This window comes from Ranitomeya imitator, chromosome 6 (genome assembly GCF_032444005.1).
Source record: "Ranitomeya imitator isolate aRanImi1 chromosome 6, aRanImi1.pri, whole genome shotgun sequence".
NCBI lineage: Eukaryota > Metazoa > Chordata > Amphibia > Anura > Dendrobatidae > Ranitomeya > Ranitomeya imitator.
In genome coordinates this window covers 376,446,938-376,467,964 of record NC_091287.1, presented here as the reverse complement: position 1 = coordinate 376,467,964, position 21,027 = coordinate 376,446,938, and the positions used below count along the sequence as shown (strand labels likewise).

Below are 21,027 nucleotides of genomic sequence, written 5' to 3'. Positions count from 1 at the left end.
AGCTCCATAGACATGAATGGTGAGTATGGTCAGCCAGTCAGATGCAGCTCGGGCACACTGCGACTCTTGGCCATGTGCACGGCCCCATAGACATGAGTGGGTAGGTATGGTCGGCCAGTCAGATGAAGCTCGGAAACGCTGCGATTCTTTGCCATGTGCACGGCCCCATAGACATGAGTGGGTGAGTATGGTCGGGCAGTCAGATGAAGCTCAGGCACGCTGCGATTCTTGGCCATGTGCACGGCCCCATAGACATGAGTGGGTGAGTATAGTCGGCCAGTCAGATGCAGCTCAAGCACGCTGCGATTCTTGGTCATGTGCATGGCCCCATAGACATGAATGGGTGAGTATAGTCGGCCAGTCAGATGCAGCTCAAGCACGCTGCGATTCTTGGTCATGTACATGGCCCCATAGACATGAGTGGGTGAGTATGGTCGGCCAGTCAGATGCAGCTCGGGCACGCTGCGATTCTTGGCCATGTGCACGGCCCCATAGACATGAATGGGTGAGTATGGTCAGCCAGTCAGATGAAGCTCGAGCACGCTGCGATTCTTGGCCATATGCATGGCCCCATAGACATGAATGGGTGAGTATGGTCGGCCAGTCAGATTTAGCTCGGGCAAGCTGCGATTCTTGGTCATGTGCATGGCCCCATAGACATGAGTGGGTGAGTATGGTCGGCCAGTCAGATGCAGCTCGGGCACGCTGCGATTCTTGGCCATGTGCACGGCCCCATAGACATGAGTGGGTGAGTATGGTCGGCCAGTCAGATGAAGCTCGGGCGTGCTGTGATCCTTGGCCATGTGCATGGTCCCATAGACATGAATGTGTAAGTATGGTCGGCCAGTCAGATGCAGCTCAGGCGCGCTGCGATTCTTGGTCATGTGCATGGCCCCATAGACATGAGTGGGTGAGTATGGTCGGCCAGTCAGATGCAGCTCGGGCAAGCTGCGATTCTTGGCCATGTGCACGGCCCCATAGACATGAATGGGTGAGTATGGTCAGCCAGTCAGATGAAGCTCGAGCACACTGCGATTCTTGGCCATATGCATGGCCCCATAGACATGAATGGGTGAGTATGGTCGGCCAGTCAGATTTAGCTCGGGCAAGCTGCGATTCTTGGTCATGTGCATGGCCCCATAGACATGAGTGGGTGAGTATGGTCGGCCAGTCAGATGAAGCTCGGGCGTGCTGTGATCCTTGGCCATGTGCACGGCCCCATAGACATGAATGGTGAGTATGGTCGGCCAGTCAGATGCAGCTCAAGCACGCTGCGATTCTTGGTCATGTCACGGCCCCATAGAATGAGGTGTACAGCACCATAAGGGCACGGTAAGGGACATGGCTGACAACCCCCCACATCTCCACCCCAATCACATCCTGTGGTCCATCCTCAAAAAACCCCCCAAAAAATAGATTGTGCTAGAGTCCAAGCGCAGACTAGACAATGGGTGCATGGGTGTAATCAGCCAGGATTTGGCCCTGGAGTTGATAACCAGCGGTCTTCAAATAACAAGGTCAACACTGTAAATAGTCTTTTTAAAAACCTATGAACAAAAGTTAAAAAATGCTGAAAGTTGCGTCTCGGTTACCATAGAAACAAATCAGCGAAGCAGCAAAGTGTATGTGCGCCATTGTCGGGACTTTCAGCCACCACTGTGACTGCACAATTATGTGATGTCGCCCCCTGGAGGCTGTGTGCTGCGGCTACAAGCATCTGATAAACATGCCACCGGCCGTTATGTATGTAAGGCGCATGCTCCAGTGTTGCTCCTTTTCTTGGCGCAGGACAGCTAAGCCCCTCCCACCTCGTTGCTCACTGGCCCCACAGCTGTCCTCTGACTCCGCCCCCTGCCAGTATGGGACAGCAGGGTGACGCGCGCTGCAGTTTTTGTACAGTTGCTCCGCCCCCCACAGCTGAGCGCTCACAGCGGCGGACCGGAGAGTGTTGTGCTCGCTCTTCGCGTGCTGAGGGACCTACACGTTTCCGGTGCGCTCTCCCGGGAGCCGGCGCTGCTAGCCAGGTATATATGACTGCGCCGAGCGGGTTGTACCGGCCGGGTGAGCGGCTGCACGGAGCTACCAACTTTCTCGTGCCAGGAGTCTGGACATGGGAGGTGGGGGAGTGTCTGTACGTAACGCGGTGTGGACGCGCGTCCTTACGTCGTGTACAGCGGCTGTGTAGTGTCGGCTACTCCTCCGGTCCTGCGCCCCTGCTGACAGTGACTCCTACATGGCGGCGGGCCTGGTGCACGAGGAGCTGGGAACTTTCTCCTGCGACCTCCCAAAGAAAAGCCCTGTGGTGTGCGCATGTGCAGTTGTACTACAGAGATGCCAGTGCTCCGGCTGCTCAGTGACTGCACCCATAGCACAGCTCCGTGTGTCCGCACACCCTGCCACCCCATCACCTGTTTCTGTGGAATTAAAGGGGTTGTCCTTTCTTTACGAAACTTTGGTCTATAATCTGCGGGAGGCCTAATAAAACAGGCTCAGTATTAGGCCGGGGTCACACTTGCAAGGGTAATAATGCCATACCTCCCAACTTCTGAAGAAGGGAAGGGGGGGGGCAAAGGTTGTGCATGTGAGGACCCCTCTATTCTTGATAACTACTAGCCTTGCTGAAAGGGAACCTGTCACCCCGTTTTTTGAGATTGAGCTATAAATACTGTTAAATAGGGCCTGCGCTGTGTGTTCCTATAGTGTATGTAGTGTACCCCGATTCCCCATGTATGCTGAGAAATAACTTACCAAAGTCGCCGTTTTCGCCTGTCAATCAGGCTGGTCAGGTCGGGAGGGCGTGGTGACATCGCTGGTTCTTCCTCAGCTTTACGTTGGTGGCGTAGTGGTGAAGACACAGCGCGCGATCTGCGCTGTCATCCCTTTCGTCGGTGGGGGCGGCCATCTTCCTGGGGCCGCGCGTGCGCAGATCGAGTGCTCTGCTGCACGGGGCTTCAGGAAAATGGCCGCGGGATGCCGCGCGTGCGCATTAGAGATCGCGGCGGCCATTTTCCCAAAGCCGAGTTTGCATCTCGGCTTTGGGAAAATGGCCGCCGCGATCTCTAATGCGCACGCGCGGCATCCCGCGGCCATTTTCCTGAAGCCCCGTGCAGCAGAGCACTCGATCTGCGCACGCGCGGCCCCAGGAAGATGGCCGCCCCCACCGACGAAAGGGATGACAGCGCAGATCGCGCGCTGTGTCTTCACCACTACGCCACCAACGTAAAGCTGAGGAAGAACCAGCGATGTCACCACGCCCTCCCGACCTGACCAGCCTGATTGACAGGCGAAAACGGCGACTTTGGTAAGTTATTTCTCAGCATACATGGGGAATCGGGGTACACTACATACACTATAGGAACACACAGCGCAGGCCCTATTTAACAGTATTTATAGCTCAATCTCAAAAAACGGGGGTGACAGGTTCCCTTGAAGCTGACAGCGGGGGTTGGGGTGGTTGCAGCCCCTAGCTGTGAGTTTTTTTCTAGCTGGTTATCACAATTAGGGGGGATCCCACACTGTTTTTTTTTGTTCATTATTTATAGCGCTGGAGTGGCAGATGAAAATTCCCATCCGCCGCTCCTGCTGTCACTGTAATTAGCAGCTGTAGGTGTCAGATGATAGGAGCAGTAGTCCCATCAGCTGACACCAGTGATCGGAGCTAAAGTTTATACCTCCGATCACAGCTGAGCCCTCCTGTCTTCTGACAGCATGGGAAGTGCGGCTCTCTGATGATTTCCACGCCGATCAGAAGCAGTGTTTGCTGCACTGTCATACATATGACAGCACATCAAACACTGTAAGGTAATGTGTGCGCATGAGATTTCTGAAATCTCATAGGCTTTGCTGGTACTGGGAAAAGCAGCTGAAAATTAGTATAAAAAATGCAGCAAAAACGCCCTGTGTGAACTTGCCCTAAAAAGCAAATACAAGGTATCCAAAACGCACCACTCAAAGGAGGTAACTAGAATAACTACAAAGCCGTCCAAAAGCATCGCCTGCTACTACTCCACTTTACCACTTTTCATCTTGGTTGAGTAACTTTTCCTCTTATGTATTTCTTGTTTCATAATACTTGTGAGTCATGGTATTTTATATTTTGTATTGTACTATTTTGAATAAAATTTAATATTTTCAGTATAGCTCTCTCCCTAGTGGTGTGTGTGGATACTTTTACTACCCACTCTCTAGGTTGCATATAAGAATAGTAGAAATTTTATAAAAAAATGATTACATGTTAGGCTGGGTTCACACTACGTTTCCCCAGTCCGTTAGACGGACTACGTTACACCGCGGCATAATGTGGTGTAACGTAGTCCGTTAACGCCGCCATTACTTCCTATGTCAGACGCATCGCTAGCGCAGGCTCAAAATGGGCCTGCGCTAGCGATATGCTGTCATTGAGTGACAGACCCTGGGACACAGGCTGCAGCGTTTCCAGGTCCGTCACAGGTAGCGCAGATAGAGCATCTGCTAGCTCTATCTGCGCTAGCGCGAAGGCATGTCGGCACTTGCGTTAACGCCGCCCATTTAACGCATGTGTTGAACGGGCTGCTGTTAACTCAATGTGAACCTGGCCTTACAAAAAAGACACGAGTTAAGGGTTTGAACGTGAGACATGTAAGAGGGCTCAAATAAAAGGAAAATACTCAAGTAAGAATGGTCCTAAAGAAACCCGGGATGTCAAAATTGTAACAAAGTGCATATGGTATAAATCGTAATGACCATTAAGGCTAGGTTCACATTGCGTTAGGGCAATCCACATAGCGCTAACGCAATGTTTCTAGAGGGTCGGCATTTACCCTCCCCGCTGGCGCAGTTCCCCGATCTGTGCTAGCGAGGAATGGGCCTCGGATGCTGCAAGCAGCGTCCGAGGTCCGTCACAAAAGTACGGCACATCGCTTGCGCGTGCCAAAAAATGGCATGCGCTAGCGATGCGCTTCAGCTAAAAATCACATTGCTGTCAATGGGTGCTCTAACAGACCCGTTGCACGGCGTTAATTGCGACATTTTCGCCATGCAACGCAGTCCGTTAGCGTTAACGCAATGTGAACCTAGCCTTAGACAAACCACAAAGTAAAGAATATATGTTAAAGCTTGCCCATAGTGCAGTATTAACGCCTGTTCACAGTACCACTGACTCCCCATCGTGCGTTTCTTGGATGTGCTTTCTCTCCTTGAGTCGGACCGGGGGCGTCTGACATCGGCGTACTATTACTATGCCGAATGTCATTAGAAATTCATTTCTTACATTCCCATCTTGACTTTTTCCACCCAATTTGGGACAAGTGAGTGATCAACAGGGAGAGAGGTTTCATAAAGATATTTCTACATTGGAGAACAGTTATCCAGGCCGCTGGAATCCCAACATAAGATGGGATTACTGCTGGTTTTTGTAAAGGGCACGTGTGACTTCTCACAAGGGCAAAAGCAGATGTCTGAAGCACTGGTAGCAGGACTGGGCCTTGCTCAAGTAAGACTTTTAGGGCTCATACTCACTTGCGTGAAATAAGGCCGAGTCTCGCATGGTAACACCCTGCTCTGCTGCTGGCACTTGGGAGCGGAGCGTGCAGAGCTGGGATTTTACCTGCGAGACTCGGCCGTATTTCAAGCAAGTGAGTATGAGCCCTTAAATTGGAATACGAGATTTTTAGAAATTTTTGTTATTCATTTACATTTTCATATACTGTTTGCTACAGAAACTTTGATGTAGATCTGGTGATTGTCAGAGTAAAACTTGTTCTGTGCAAAATTACCCAATGCTTTCCAGGTGCTTAATTTATTTGGCCAAACTTATGCATAACACAATTTCCTGACGCGTTACAACAATTTTTACTTTGTATTTGGAATATGCACACTCAATTTAGTGTATGACTCATGGTTTTCGACCAGTAGCAGATGAAATTTTTTTTTGTTTGTTATTGTTGTGCTGTGTATAGACAGTGATGGTCTGGCCATTGGGACCTGCACTGATCACCAGAATGGAGCAACCTTTACTCCCCCACCCCATCTCGTTTGACTGGCAGTGCACGTGCAGTCTAATGGGGGATTTAACTTCCCCATTCTGACTATTGATTCTGATACTGCAGCATCCTGTCCCCCTCAATCACTGTATGTTGAGTATTTTCATGGTGTGTGTAAAAGGTTAAACAAGGGTTTTTATTTTAGTTTTTAAGCACATAGAAAAAAAATAACGGGCATGTAGTTGGTACCTACCCGGCACAGAGTAGTCACTGATTCTCCTGCCAGTAAGGCTATGTGCACACGTTGCGGATTAGCCTCTGGAATTTTTTGTGCGGACTCTGCATCTCTTGGCAGAAAACGCAGGTGCGGATTTGACGCATTTTTTATGCGGATTTTGTGCAGATTTCATGCGTTTTTACCCCTGCGGATTTCTATGATGGAATGGGTACAAAATCACTGCAGATCCGCACAAAATAAGTGACATGCTCCTTCTTTTAAACTGCAGCTTTTCCGTGTGGAATTTTCCGCACCATTAGCACAGCATTTTTTTTTTCTCATTGATTTACATTGTACTGTAAATCACTTGCGGATCTGTAGCGTTTCTGCATGGTAAAAACGCTGCGGATCCACCGTAAATCCACAACGTGTGCACATAGCCTTAGGCTTCTTTCACACTTCCGTCGTTCGGGGTGCATCATAATGCAGTGACGTGATGTATCGACGGATGTTGTGAAAATAGTGGAAAATGTGTGCAATGCATCCAGTGTTATGACGGATGTGTCGAAGGAGTTCCTGCCTGCATTTTCAGGAACAAAAAAAAATCCTTCCGGGCTTGCTCAGAATGAAAAAACGGGATACATCGCTGGATTCCTGTGTTTGACCGTCAGCGACAGATCCTGCGTCCGTAGGCTTCCATTATAGCCTACGACGGACAGTGCGATTAAGCCTACGTGATGGCGTGTTTTGGCGGCCCCTCCCACGATCCTGGCGCTTGTGGTTTAGGACGAGAAGCGCCTTTTGTGTTCTCGGGGGGCCAACTTCCTGCCCCCTCTTCCGGATCCGTACATCGGAATCACCCGTCCCCTCTAATCTGCAGGGGACGGGCTGGAACTGGCCCACAGGATCAGAGCCCAGATCTGAACAGAGGATCTGGGGCGCATCTGCTCAGGGTAAGGGTCCACGGCATTATTCCCCTCCGCAGTTAGCCCTTGTATAATTTCTGTAGGAAGCCATATTAAGGGGCTCATAGAAGGGTACATATAATTCCTGTCAGTCTGCAGAACTTGTCCCCCAAATAGGCTCAGGAGTCCTCCACTGTCACTGAGCCAGTATACCTAGTCTCCCTATGTGGACTTCATCACTGTCGCAACCCATGGCTCATCTGGCCAAAGCGACTGAATTCCTCCGTGGATCGCACCACTCCTTTGACTGAGACAGATGGAGCCCCCCTACCAGGGGGCCGTCGGCTAGTAAAGGCCGCAGCATTCCAGAAATGTGCAGGCGTCTGGAAAACGGCATGTAGTACGTCTACTGAGCTATCATGTGCCTTTGCATCCTTGAGCACCGCTCCTCACTGTAGCGTACAAGTCTTATTGAAGCCGTTATCCACAATCTGTATTTATTCGGACTCCCATGACAGCACTACGAGAGAGGGGATCCGCCCTTCAGGAACAGGAAACCTACAGATACAAAAGGGCGGCACCTCTCCCCATGCATCATCAGTTGGTTTCCTGTTCCTGGAGGGACAGGATCCTACAGATTTCTCGTAAGGAGCCCAGGCCGGCCGGTCGAATCTGGTAGCGGGGGGGTCTCCTACCTCGACCGGTGCGGAAAGTCCTGGAGACGCCACGGTGGTCCAGGCTGGACTGCACGTCAGTGGCGTTGGCAGCAGGGAGCAGGGTCCGGAGGATTCCTTGTCTCCGGAAGCCGGCGTTGGTAAGTTTCATTTCCCCCCCCTGAGCAGACGGCGGCAGTGAGGTGCGGTGGTGTGGTTGCGGCGTCGGAAGTGGAGCGCCGTCCGGAGCACTGCTGGGCATTCCCGGCGTCCTGCATCGCTCACTGAGCGTTTCCGGAACGCTGGGGCGCCGGGGGTGGAGCCGGCAGGCGCTTCCGGTTTGCGGGTTGACTGCGCATGCGCGGTCTTTCCAAAATGGCGGCGCCCATGGTCCGGTCGCCGGTTCTTCTGTACTACCACCGCTAACCTCCCAGCTGCAGCCTGATCATCAGGAACCAATGGGGAACACGCCAGGTGGCCTGCTGACCGGAATACAGGGGGATATAAGCAGGTGTTGGCGATAGAACCCTGCTTTTGGCCACAGCTTCATCATGGCAGATGATGGTGAGCAGCAGCCTCAACTTCTGGATAAAGTACGGCAGGAAGCCGTGGGAAAGGAGCATATCAGAAGTGACCAGTCCAGCCGTAAAAGCTCGTCCAGGCAAGGATCTAGAGCTTCGACTGGCAAGGAGCCCCCTCGTGTTCCGGTACCTTTCTCTTTGATGTACACTGGTAAGTGATCTACGTGAATGTTCACTCAGTGACGCGGGCCCCTTATACTTTGTCATTCTAGGGGAAGAGAAGTGCAAAGTCGAAACATAAGGAGTGTGCCCTATGTGAAGTTCCCTTACCAGATTCCTACCCTAAAAAATTGTGTGCCTCCTGTATACAACAGACGGTGAGGTTTACAGGAGTGGAAGGGTTGAGTGACATCAGGCTAGATAGATGGTATCTCCCTTATTGTCCTCCCCTAGGTAGCGGAAGAATCTGCTTCTACGGCTAATCTGCGTGAGATGATCCGTACAGAAGTAAGGGAATCCCTGCGGTCTATGTCCCAGGCGGGAAGTTCAAAACAGAGAGCCTCGGTGATCTCTGATTCGTCAGAGGAAGATAAAGAGGAAGGTTCTTATCGCTCAAATCTCTCTTCCTCGTCATCAGAAGAGGAATCTGGCCGATTCTGTCTGCCTCTGGACCGGGTGGATAAGTTAGTCAAGTCGGTCAGAGGTACGATGGGCCTAGAAGAGCCTAAGACTCAGCTTTCCCGTCAGGAGCTAATGTTCAGCGGCTTGGAACACAAGAAACGCAGATCCTTCCCGGTGATTGATAAGATTCAAGACCTGATTCTCCGGGAATGGAAAAAACCGGAGAAGAAAGGTTCTTTGCCACCGGCTTTAAAGCGCAGGTATCCCTTTGAAGATACGGATGTGGATACCTGGGACAAGGCCCCTAAATTAGATGCGGCGGTTGCGAAGGCATCTAAGAAAACAGCTTTACCTTTCGAGGACATGGGGTCCCTTAAAGACCCTCTTGACAGGAAGGCGGAGATCTTCCTTAAGGGTACGTGGGAGATGGCAGCCGGATCCTTGAGGCCAGCAGTGGCTGCGACTTGTACAGCCAGATCCCTAATGGTCTGGTTGGAACAGTTGGAATCCCAGCTTAAAGAAGGCGCCTCCAGGAATTCTATTCTAGGTGCGCTTCCAGTGATTCAGGATGCTGCGGCTTTCTTGTCGGACGCGTCGGTGGACTCGGTCAGAATGGCGGCCAGAGCAGCAGGACTCTCCAACGCGGCTCGTAGAGCCTTATGGTTGAAGTGTTGGTCGGGGGATATCCAGTCAAGATCCAAATTATGCGCTATCCCATGTAAAGGGGAATATCTCTTTGGGCCAACCTTGGATGAGCTGCTCGAAAAGGCTGGAGATGATAAGAAGAAATTTCCTAATTTGTCATCAGCTTCTTACCGGCGTCCATTTAACAGAAGGAGATTTGGTCGTGGAAGGAAGCGCGCATCCTCACCCTCTAGAGAAAATTTTAGATGGGAGGATAGACGCAGGAGAGGTACGGGTTACATGTTTCGCCGTTCCTCAAAAGAACGTAAGAAACCAGACCAATGACTAGCAATCCCTGTGGGAGGGAGATTGTCAACCTTCTCTTCCGCTTGGACTAACATCACGAATAGTGTCTGGGTCCGAGGTATTGTATCGGAAGGCCTAAAATTGGAATTTGTTCATTGGCCTCGTGATAAGTTTATGCTAACCCCCTTGCGTTCCTCCACTATTGAGCAGACGGCCTTAGAGTCAGAGGTCATGACTTTATGCCGTAAAAATGTACTGATTGAGGTTCCGGAGTCAGAGAGAGGAAGAGGATTCTACTCTCCTCTTTTTTTTATTCAAAAACCAGACAAGTCGTTCAGGACTATTATCAATCTTAAATCCCTTAATGAATACCTGGTTAATAACACGTTTAAAATGGAGTCAATCAGTTCTGCAATAAAGATGTTGTTTAAACACTGCTTCATGGTAGTTGTGGACTTAAAGGATGCATACTATCATGTTCCTATCCACGAAAACTTCCAGAAGTTTCTACGTGTGGCGGTGTCTATGGGAGGTATTGTTCGCCATTTTCAATTTAGAGCCCTTTCCTTCGGCCTCTCAACGTCTCCCCGGGTATTTACTAAAGTAGTTGCGGAGGTTATGGCGCACTTACGTGAATCCGATATTCTCATTGTTCCTTATCTGGATGATTTCCTAATAGTGGGGAACTCAGTAGACCATTGCCTGGCTCAGGTTAAAACAGCTATATTTAAACTGGAAAATCTGGGCTGGATCATAAATTATGATAAATCCCGATTGCAACCCCTAAAGACCCAGAGGTTCCTAGGGCTGCTGTTAAATTCCGAGTCCCAACAATGCTGTCTTCCGCCTGATAAATTGCTTCATATTCAACAACAGGTGTTAAAAGCAATTAATAAACCATCCATGACCCTTAGACAGGCTATGTCTTTGTTAGGTTCCCTAACTTCCTGTATCCCCGCCGTCCGTTGGGCCCAGTTCCACTCCAGGCCTTTACAGTTTGACATACTACATTATGATAGGGTCTTACAGGGTTCCTTGCAGGGTCAGATGACATTGAGTCCAGGGGTTCTTACATCTCTTAGATGGTGGCTAGAGGAAGACAATCTGTCAGCAGGAGTTCCCTGGGTGACTCAGGTGACTCGGGTAATCACAACAGACGCCAGCCCCACGGGGTGGGGGGCTCACATGGGTGACGTGGTAGTCCAGGGTCTATGGGACCCCCAAACATCAGCCTCTTCCAATCAGAAGGAGTTGATGGCAATTGAATTCTCAATTAAGGAACTCCTCGTGTATCTACAGGGTCACCATGTCAAAATCCTCTCCGACAACCAGGTGGCAGTGGCCTACGTGAATCACCAAGGTGGAACACGCTCCGAGTTCCTGATGGAAATAGCGGACCGCCTGCTCCGGATAGCGGAAAACCATTTTCTATCTTTAACAGCAGTGCATATAAAAGGGAAGGAAAATATAAGGGCGGACTTTCTAAGTCGAAACACCTTAAGACAAGGAGAATGGTCTCTGAACTCAAAAATCTTCAACCAAATTGTCCGCAGGTGGGGTCATCCAGAGGTGGACTTATTTGCCAGCAAGGACAACAGAAAAACGAAAATATTCTGTTCCTTGAATCCCAGGGAATATCCGCTGGCAGTGGATGCCTTCCTGATCAGATGGGATTTCCGGTTGGCTTATGCGTTCCCCCCGCTAAACCTGTTGCCTCTGGTGGTCAGAAAGATAAGGGAGGATCAAGCGAGAATCTTACTGATCGCTCCGTTCTGGCCCCGAAGAGCTTGGTTCTCCTGGCTCAGGACCATGTCGGTGGAAGACCCCTGGGTACTGCCGGACATCCCGGACCTACTTCATCAAGGTCCGATCAACCATCCACAAGTGAAGGGTCTCCATTTGACGGCATGGTCTTTGAGAGGTCACTGTTAAAAAACAGAGGATTTTCTCCAAATCTCATTGATACCCTTATGAAGAGTAGAAAACTCATAACAACTAAGATCTACTCTAGAACTTGGAGGAAGTTTCTGGCCTCTTCAAATTTTAATATCGAAGAGGGTTTACCAATTAACCAGATTCTAGAATTCCTGCAGAGAGGGCTAGAGCTAAATCTATCCACGAGTACGCTAAAAGTACAAGTCTCAGCCCTAGGGGCCCTATTTTCTTGTAACATTGCTGGTAATTATTGGGTATCAAGGTTCATCAAAGCAGCTAGTAGGTCCAGACCTATACACAGGAATAGGTCAATGCCTTGGGATCTCAATCTAGTCCTCTCTGCTTTGACTAAAGAACCGTTTGAGCCTTTACATTCAGCCTCACTTAAATTACTATCCCTCAAAACAGCATTTTTGGTGGCAATTACATCTGCTCGTAGGGTAGGAGACATACAGGCTCTTTCTAGGCTGTCCCCCTATACAGAGTTTCTACAGGACAGAGTAGTCCTCAGACCAGATCCAGCTTATTTACCGAAAGTGGCCTCAGATTTTCATAGATCTCAGGAGATAGTTCTACCATCATTTCTCCCTAATCCTTCTAATTCCAAAGAAGAGTTACTCCATACGTTAGATGTTAGGAGATGTCTCTTAGAATATATATCAGTCACTGATGCTTGGAAGAGAGAGGAGGCTTTGTTTCTATCCTTCCAAGGTCCCAGGAAAGGTCTTAGAGTGTCAAAGTGCACGTTAGCGAAGTGGATTAGGGAGGCTATCTCTCTGGCTTATACTGCAGGTGGAAGTCCTGTTCCGCAGAATCTGAGGGCACATTCCACCCGGGCCATGGCTACATCCTGGGCTGAAAGATCTGGAGTTTCCATCGACCAGATATGTAAGGCGGCTACGTGGTCATCCCCTTCCACCTTTTTCAAGCACTATAGGTTGGACTTGGGGTTCTCTTCTGATCTCACCTTCGGGTTAAGGGTGCTACAGGCTATAGTCCCTCCCTAAGGTAGTTTACATCTCTGTAATTCTCTCGTAGTGCTGTCATGGGAGTCCGAATAAAGCATTAAGCTACTTACTGGTAGCAGCATTTTTCGGAGGCCCATGACAGCACCCTTAGTTCCCTCCCTATTCACGTGGGGGTTGCACTTCCTATAGTATATATAATGAGATAGATAGATCTCACGTGTGGTATATAGTTCAATATGATGGATTATTTTTGTACATAAACTGTATATAATGTATGTTTGTGTGCTACTAACCGCGGTAGTCCTCTCAGGCTCTAATATACAACTGATGCATGGGGAGAGGTGCCGCCCTTTTGTATCTGTAGGTTTCCTGTTCCTGAAGGGCGGATCCCCTCTCTCGTAGTGCTGTCATGGGCCTCCGAAAAATGCTGCTACCAGTAAGTAGCTTAATGCTTTTGACGAGGACTCCGACTCTGCTCCGAATCATGCTACCCTTCAAAGGACTATATTCTCTCATAGAACATTTGCCAGTCACCCGGACAAGGAGTGTCTGGAAAAGCGATGCAATAGGATGCCATACCTGGGCGGATTTTCAGAGGCGACGGGTCCCTTAAAGGGCACCGATCTCCCCACACCATCAACATTCAAGCGCATGGAGTGGCCCCATATATCTTCTCCTGCGACGTAGGATGCCATGCCTGGGATGTTTATAGAGGCAATGGGTCCCTTAAAGGGTACCAATCTCCTCACACCTTCAACAGATGAGCACATGGGGTGTTGCCTCCATGTATCCTCTTCTTCAGCCAGACCTAATGCCGGACAACCAGCCCTGTCCACCTGGGGACCCGAACTCTGTGGATATACAGAGGTATTCTTTTTGGCGTTCGAGCAGCCCCCACTGCTTAGCGAATGATGCAAGGAGTCGGGCAGTCCCTCTCCACTTCCCTGTTAAGGGGATTGTGGATCAAGGGTTCATCACTTTAACTCTACACTGTCAAAGACAGCAGTGACAGAAAGAGATATTTATCCTTACCTGCGCATTCTAAGGCTGCCGTCACATTCGCAGTATTTGGTCAGTATTTTACATCAGTATTTGTAAGCCAAAACCAGGAGTGGGTGATAAATACAGAAGTAGTGCATATGTTTCTATTATACTTTTCCTCTAATTGTTCCACTCCTGGTTTTGGCTTACAAATACTGATGTAAAATACTGACCAAATACTAGTAGTGTGACGGCAGCCTAACACCTGGCAGTTTTCTCCAGGTAACCCCTCTAAATAATTTTTATATAGCGCTAACATATTCTGCAGCACTTTGCAGTTTGCATGCTTTGTCATCGCTGTCCCCGATTGGGGCTCGCAGTCTGGGTTCCCTGTCAGTATATTTTGGAATGTGGACGGAAACCGGAGAACCCATTGGAACACCACTCCGGCACTGGGACAACATACAGACTCCTTGCGGATATTGTCCTTGGTGGGTTTTGAACGCGGAACCCCGGCGCCTCGAGGCTGCAGTGCTAACCACTGATCCACCGTGTTACCCGTCTACCCTTCATGGGGGTTAAAGTAATGGGCTCCTGATCGGAGACCTTAACTGCTTCGATTCAGCGGAGGCAGTACAGCTGGCCAATCAAATCTCTTGAGCGGGAGACTATTTAGTCCATCCATAGAAAAGAAAGCGGATTGGCAAATACCGTCCCATGCCACAAAATCATTTTTTGTGGCATCATCATACCAACAGCAGGCAGATAAAACCGTGGAGCAAATACAGACGACGATCGTTTCACTCTTGCATTGCTCTTCAACAGGTCCTGTATATTTTTTTTCTTTCAAATTCACGTTGACCTTCTGAGGCAGGACCTTGTACAGTCAGGTGTATGCCTTACCTATGCAGTGCAGTTTATGGACTTTGCATATTATAATAATAATAATTTTTATTTATATAGCGCCAACATATTCCGCAGCACTTTACAATTAAGCGGGGACATGTACAGACAATAAATTTAGTACAAGTTAAGACAATTTAAACAGTGACATTAGGGGTGAGGTCCCTGCTCGCAAGCTTACAATCTACAAGGAAATGGGGGGACACAATAGGTGAAAAGTGCTTGTTATTTCAGGTCTGGCAATGATAATAAATAGGGATTTTCATATAAAGCTGCATGATCCGGTCATCAGCCCTTGTTTTTAAGTGCAATAGTCAAGTATCAAGTGCAGTTATCGTTTGCATGGAGGGTGTGGAGACCGATGAATAGTAGGGTGCAGATTCACACGTAGATGATATTTGGAAGGAGGGAACAGGGCAAAGTTAGTAGAGTAGTTGATGTTGTAGGCTTGTTTGAAGAGATGGGGTTTTAAAGCGCGCTTGAATAGGTCGGGGCTAGGTATTAGTCTGATAGTCTGGGGAAGTGCATTCCAGAGAGCTGCCGCAGCACGAGAGAAGTCTTGGAGACGGAGGTGCGAGGTTCGGATTACGGGGGATGTTAGTCTTGGGTCATTTGTAGAACGGAGGGCACGTGTAGGGTGATGGACAGAGATGAGAGAGGAGATATAAGGCAGTGCAGAACTGTGGAGAGCTTTGTGGGTGAGAGATGAGTTTATACTGGACACTGTAGCGAATGGGTGTAATGACTGGCACAAGATGGAGGCATCGGTGAAGCGGCTGGACAGAAATATGACCCTGGCTGCCGCATTCAAGATGGATGGGAGAGGAGAAAGTTTGGAAAGAGGGAGACCGATCAGAAGAAAGTTGCAGTAGTCCAGACGAGAATGAATAAGAGCGACAGTAAGACTCTTAGCAGTTTCAAAGGTGAGAAAAGGTCGGATTCTGGAGATGTTTTTAAGATGCAGGTGACAGGAGCAAGTGAGTGATTGGATATAGGGAGTAAAGGAAAGTTAGGTATTGAATATGACCCCAAGACAGCGGGCATGCTGCTTGGGAGTTATGGTTGAACCCTCCAGGGTATTTTCGATTTTGGGTAGAGTGAGGTTAGTAGAAGGGAGAAACACAAGTAGTTCAGTTTTGGAGAGATTTAGTTTCAGGTATTTTGAATTAGAGTGGGGGTGTTGTCAGGGGAAGAAGTGTATAATTGGGTGTTGTCAGCATAGAGAGGGTACTGGAACCCAAATCTGCTGATTGTTTCACCAATAGGGGCAGTGTATAGAGAGAAAAGAAGGGGGCCCAGGACTGAGCCCCGCGGAACCCCGATAGTAAGGGGACGAGGAGAGGAAGAGGAGCCGGCAAAAGATACAGTGAAGGAGCGGTCAGAGAGGTAGGAGGAGAACCAGGAGAGGGCTGTGTCCTTGAGGCCTATTGTGCAGAGCATCGTGAGAAGGAGCTGGTGATCCACAGTATCAAATGCGGCAGAAAGATCCAGGAGAATCAGCAGAGAGCAATGACCTTTGGATTTAGCTATTATTAGATCATTAGAGACTTTAGTGAGGGCAGTTTCAGTGGCGTGTAAAGAGCGGAAACCAGATTGTAAGGGGTCAAGAAGAGAGTTATCCGAGAGATAGCGGATTAGACGGGAGTGGACCAAGCGTTCCAGGAGTTTAGAGATGAAGGAAAGGTTAGAGACAGGTCTGTAGTTAGCCGTGCAGTTCTGGTCCAGGGATGGCTTTTTAAGTAAAGAGGTAATGATGGCATGTTTAAATGAGGAGGGAAAGATACCTGAAGAAAGTGAGAGGTTAAATATTTTAGTCAGGTGAGTGGTGACCACTGGTGAGAGAGACTGCAGGAGAGGTGGAAGAATGGGGTCACTATTTCAGGTTGTAGGCCGAGCAGAAGTGAGGAGCTTGGAAACTTCTTCTTCAGAAACAGGCTGGGATTGGTGGATGCTAATCCACTTCCTATACAAGTCTGCCTTTACCAATGTATTGTATGCTTGAAAAAGACCCTTGTGGTTGAAACGTTGCACGTGGCAAATAAAGAAATTTGGTTTGGATATTTCACCTGGATTGGATGCTGTCCTTCATTGCTTATTTGGTATGTACGCTGTCCATGGGGGTCCAGTGGAACTAGGAGTTGCATCTATGTGTCTGATGTGCTGTCGACTATTTGCTATTGTTGGAACTGAGTTTGGACCTTGGTTGGCGTGCACCGGATTTATGATGGCTGAAGTTGCTATGAATCCAGAAATGGGTGAACTGGATGTTGCCACTACCTTCTCTTATACGGAGGATGATGCAATAAGGATAATCTCGGGTGCACAGATGAATGCTGCTTTAAGTACTCCTTCGACTGATATGCTTAGGAGGAAATAAGAGAGTGAGAAGAGGAGATTAATTTCGTTTGAACTGCATGCAACAACATTGAGTACTATAAAGTACGGAGAATACCCCGAGGGCTGCGACCTCTTTTTCGCCCTACATTATTGGCAGACAATATGCAATTTTGTGCTAAATTCGAATCTATCACGAATAAATTTTGCTTTGATTTGATGCTTCTTAATATCGAATTTCTACGGATAGAAGTAGAGACTATTAAGAAAAATATTGGAGCAGCAATTAGCTGCACAGTTGACAGCACAAGACGTGTTCCTATAAGACCCAATTGGACGAGACCTTGTTGAAATTCCGAAAGGATATCAAGGGTACAAAGAGGACTAAATGGTTCCGTGATACAGAAGACTATAAAAATGGTCGGGTCTTCTCCTGGCAAGTAAGACAGCAACCATCTTTAAAAAAAAAAAAAAAAAAAAAGGAATAAAAATTCTCTCCAAACCCGTAAGAAAAAACGAACGATGGAGAGGAATCAACAATTTGGCTTCACTACAGGACGATTCGAATACGGGCACCTCAACATCAGCACATTTTTTAGGGAGGGGCCTGGCCGGAAACTCCATCCAAAAAGGAGTCGTCTGAGAGGAGGTAGAAAACATAAAAAGAAAAAGACCACCACAGGACCAGAGGTTGACACGCAATGCCGCAACGAAGATGAAGAACACGGAGGAGAAGCGGAAGATCAACAACTGATCGATAAGACACTGGTGGTAAATATTTCATCTATTGTGTTGACTGAACTAGAATTGAGTGTTGGACAAAGGACTGTCATTCTGTCCAACTAATCTACCTGATTGGTTTGAACTAGAAATTGATTTATTGTCTTTTTACAGAAGGTGTCATTTAACTTCGTTTTTTTTCCGACAAAAGACAGGACGATGGTAATGAAGTCGATGATCTTTTAACGGCTTTTTCCCTTCAGGGTGTAGGGCTATACAATGAGAGTAATTTTCAACCTCCAATAAAAAACCACTTTGTGGAGGCTTATGTACTGTTAGTGGAAAGGGACTTTGACATTCTGAAAAAGAAATTTAATAGTCGTAACCAACATAATTTAACTCCTGACGAGAAAGAGGCGATGGACAGGCTCTCAAAGAATACTGCCATTACGATAAAGTCTGCCGACAAGGGTGGGGCGGTAGTAGTGATGGACAGTGATAAGTATAGGGCAGAAATAATGCGCCAACTTACTGATGAGGATGTGTATTGTAAGTTATCTGGTGATCCCACGGCCCGTTTCCAGAGTGAGTTAGTCTTTGGTCAGTGATGCCCTTTCCAAGGGCCTCATTGACATGAAACTTTCTGAATTTCTTGTGGTTGAATGTCCTGTTAGACCTTTAATGTATGTTTTACCCAAAATACATAAGGACTATTTTAATCCACCGGGACGCCCGATTGTGTCCGGGAGGGGTTCTATGTTCAACAAAGTGGCTATTTTTTTGGATAAAGTTCTACGCAGTTTTGCAATGTCCGCTCGGTCCTACATCAAGGACACCAATGATTTTCTGTGTAAAATTGAATCTGACTGTGACGCCTAATACTATACTGGCATCTTTTGACGTTGTTGCGCTTTATACGTCTATCGAACATGCAAAGGGTTTGGAGGCCGTTGGTGTGGCGCTATCGGGCTCGGACATGGGATGGGACTGTGCACGGCTGGTCCTCTTGCTGCTTGAGTTCATCCTCAGGAGGAATTATTTCCTCTTTGGGGATGACTACAACTTGCAGCGGAGGGGTACCGCCATAGGGTCCAATGTGGCCCCCACTTATGCTAACATCTACATGGCGGTACTCGAGGACCGGCATGTGTACAGTTCCAAATTTTGGTGTCATGTCCGGGCCTGGTGGCGCTACATCGACATTTTTGTCATATGGGATGGAGAGGAGAGTGAGCTACTTAAGTTCCATGGAGAATTGAATGGAATTTTTCCTGAGTTGGATTTTACCCTGACATATTTTGCAGAACGGGTTCAATTTTGTGGACACCATGGTGTATAAGGAAGGGTCAGGAATAAGAACGGATTTGTTTGTTAAAACAGACAGGAATAGTCTATTGTGTTTTGACAGCCATCATCCAAGAAAAATAGTGGCGTCGTTACCCTGGAGTCAGATGGTTAGGGTGCGAAGAATAGTGTCGGATGACTCTATACTTGACCCTAGACTGGATGATATGTGTAGGAAGTTTACGGATAGGGGTTACCCTATCAAAGATCTCATGGCCTAAGAATAAAATAAGAGGTAACACAATACGATGCCAGGAATAAAAAAAAAAATTAGGAATGTTGATAAACGTATACCCTTTGTTTCCACGTACAATACCGCCAGTAACCAAATCAATAAGATCTTGAAGAGGCATTGGCATTTACTAAGTAAGGCTACTTTCACATTAGCGTTAACTGCAAACCGTCACAAAAACTTCTTTTTGCCAAAAAAACGGATGCGTCAAAAAAGTGCAAAATGTATGCAACGCATACAGCATTTCGACGGATCCGTCTATTTGGGGATGTCTGGCCAATTAGCTAAAAAAAATCCTTTTTCTGAGCATGCTCAGTAGAAAAAAACGTATTGCAGCGCTGCATTGCGTCGTACGACGTGTCTCGACGCATCCGTCGCTCATAGACTTTCATTGTAGCCAAAGACGCATGCCGATGGATGCGCCGAGACACGTTTTTTTTGTCGGAGCCAAAAAACGTTGCAATCTACGTTTTTCCAGACGACGTGTCGCCTAATTTCGACGCATCCGTCGAAAGACGTATACCGACGTATGCAAATCCGTCGCAATGCGTCGCCAATACAAGTCTATGGGGAAAAAGCGCATCGGATGCGGTTTTTCTGCAAAACGACGCATTTTAGCGTATTGCAGTTAACGCTAGTGTGAAAGTAGCCTTAGGGTTTTCCTAAAGTAGTGGAATTTTCAGTCCCCCATCTTCTTATAAGCGAGGACGGAATTTGAAAGATCGGTTGGTCCACTCAGATATAGGCCCGGGAAGGGTCGTCTCCATACAGAGAACTTTGGCTCCTCCGAGACAGGGGAATTTCCCCTGTCTTGGATGTGCATGTTGCTGTAATATGCTGAAGGGAGATTTTTTTTCACCACCCCCACACAGGGAAGAACATAACAATTAGAGATAGATACACGTGTACCTCTAGTTTTGTTATTTATATGATAGTGTGTCCCTGCGGTTTAGTATACGTGGGTGAGACTACGATGGAGGTCAAGGCACGTATTGGAAAACACAAGAGTACGATTAGGACCAAAATGTTGGAGTTACTTATCCCTAAACATTTCTGTGAGAAAAAACATGCCATTAGTCAACTAAAGGTACCTTCACACTAAACGACGCTGCAGCGATCAGACAACGATCCGGATCGCTGCAGCGTCGCTGTTTGGTCGCTGGAGAGCTGTCACACAGACCGCTCTCCAGCGACCAACGAAGCCGGTAACCAGGGTAAACATCGGGTTACTAAGCGCAGGGCCGCGCTTAGTAACCCGATGTTTACCCTGGATACCATCCTAAAAGTTAAAAAAACAAACGCTTCATACTTACCTTCCGCTGTCTGTCCCCGGCGCTGTGCTTCTCTGTACTGGCTGTGAGCACAGCGGCCGGAAAGCTTTCCGGCCGCTGTGCTCACAGTGAGTGCAGGAAAGCACAGCGCCGAGGACGGACAGCGGTAGGTAAGTATGAAGCGTTTGTTTTTTTAACTTTTAGGATGGTATCCAGGGTAAACATCGGGTTACTAAGCGCGGCCCTGCGCTTAGTAACCCGATGTTTACCCTGGTTACCAGCGTAAAAAAAAACAAACAGCACATACTTACATTCTGGTGTCCGTCAGGTCCCTTGCCGTCTGCTTCCCGCACTCACTGACTGCCGGCCGTAAAGTGAAAGTGAAAGCACAGCACAGCGGTGACGTCACCGCTGTGCTCTGCTTTCACTTTACGGCCGGCAGTCACTGAGTGCGGGAAGCAGACGGCAAGGGACCTGACGGACACCAGAATGTAAGTATGTGCTGTTTGTTTTTTTTTAGTTTTACGCTTGT

General features: G+C 48.1%; 1 protein-coding gene across 1 annotated transcript in view; it reads left to right on the top strand.

Annotated features, from left to right (window-relative positions):
• The first annotated feature begins 1,897 nt into the window (after window positions 1-1,897).
• CEP192 (centrosomal protein 192) overlaps window positions 1,898-21,027 on the top strand; it is a 310,915-nt gene continuing 291,785 nt past the window's right edge. Inside the window, exon 1 of the mRNA XM_069731008.1 lies at window positions 1,898-2,024. The gene's annotated coding sequence lies outside the window, so the exon portion shown is untranslated. The remainder of the gene's footprint in view (window positions 2,025-21,027) is intronic.